The following is a 1,301-nucleotide window of genomic DNA, read 5'->3' as shown; positions in this document are numbered from 1 at the left end:
TAACCTTTTAGCCTGTAATAATAGCATGCCTGACTGAATTGTATGCATTCTAGATTATGTGGTGAGCAATGGTCAGCAGCCAGGGAGATCTCTCACAGATCCAGCAGCAAACTGGATGAGAATACTTGGAGCTAGCGGTGTGTAGACATGGAGTCCTTCTTAGTGCTCTTAGAGATAAGGTATGAGATATTTGCATAACCCTTGTTCTTTTAACAAAGCCTGGCCAACAGACAATCACTTTTTTTTCCATGGATGTAATATGCAAGTACTGGCCATATCTTGAAAACTAACAAAAAGCTGTCCTGAGCTCCAACACCTGCTTATAATGAAGCCATTTCTCTCGATTTTCCATGGCAAAGCCCATGAATGTAAGGTAAGGAACACTGACCAGGCATTGAATAACCTTGGTGGTACTTACTGCATAAACATCTTTTACACAGTTGATATTGTTTGTGCATGTTTGTGCAGATACAGATGGACACAAAGCTTGTGCCAAGGCTCATCGCAAGATCAGAAAGGAGAAAACATCTTAGCATTGGCTTTAGAAGATGTTGGTCACTTGAAGACTGATACAGACACAGAAGTTCTGTCTTTGGAAGAGATCCAGTCCGGTGACACAACATTGCCATGGCAGCAATCACAGAGTGGTAAATAAACATACACTAATATGTTTTATACTGTCATCATACCTGACAGATAATGTGACTAGATACTCCAGGTGTTGACCTGAACTTACAAATTTAAACTTTTACTGAGTTGATTTGTCCTTTTCATAACTGCATTTCAGACAGTCTTCACACAAAAACAAGGGCAATCAATGACATCATGATAGTAAAGAGACTGGAAGAGGAAAAGAGGATCCTTGTTGATGGACCATCATTGGAAATCTCTGTCATCCTATGACAGAGATTTCATAGGGGGGATAACTCCTCTAAAGGAGTTATCCCCCCCGATAACTCCTTTAGAGTGTCTAAAGGAGTTATCGGGGGGGAAATTTAAAAGTATGTTTTTAAGTAATGCATAATCATACCAAAAGTTAAAGCATCTAAATTTTGTATTTTTATATTTATTTATGTTCAACTTTAAAGGTTGGTCCTGTGCCCTATCTGACGAAGGTCCAAGAAGTATCCAGAGCATCATCCTCAGAGAGCTGCAACACCAACAGATGAAGCTTTTACAGGCATCATCCACCGACTACAATGTTTAAAATAAAAAAAATATTCAGCAAATACCTGGAAAATATACATTGTTGTGCTCACATGACCCAGGTTAGTTTAATCAGATATTTGAAAAAATTATAT

At 38.5% G+C, this 1,301-nt stretch overlaps 1 long non-coding RNA gene across 1 annotated transcript; it reads left to right on the top strand.

The window, feature by feature from the left end:
- The first annotated feature begins 226 nt into the window (after nt 1-226).
- Nucleotides 227-897, top strand: LOC145552107 (uncharacterized). Its single transcript, XR_014088054.1, has 3 exons — nt 227-368; nt 469-647; nt 788-897. It is a non-coding gene; the product is annotated as an uncharacterized LOC145552107 (long non-coding RNA).
- Nucleotides 898-1,301: the final 404 nt, after the last annotated feature.

This window comes from Poecilia reticulata, chromosome 7 (genome assembly GCF_904066995.2).
Source record: "Poecilia reticulata chromosome 7, P_reticulata-male-v2, whole genome shotgun sequence".
NCBI lineage: Eukaryota > Metazoa > Chordata > Actinopteri > Cyprinodontiformes > Poeciliidae > Poecilia > Poecilia reticulata.
Note: the sequence above shows the minus strand (reverse complement) of the source record. Positions and strands in the feature narration are given on the sequence as shown.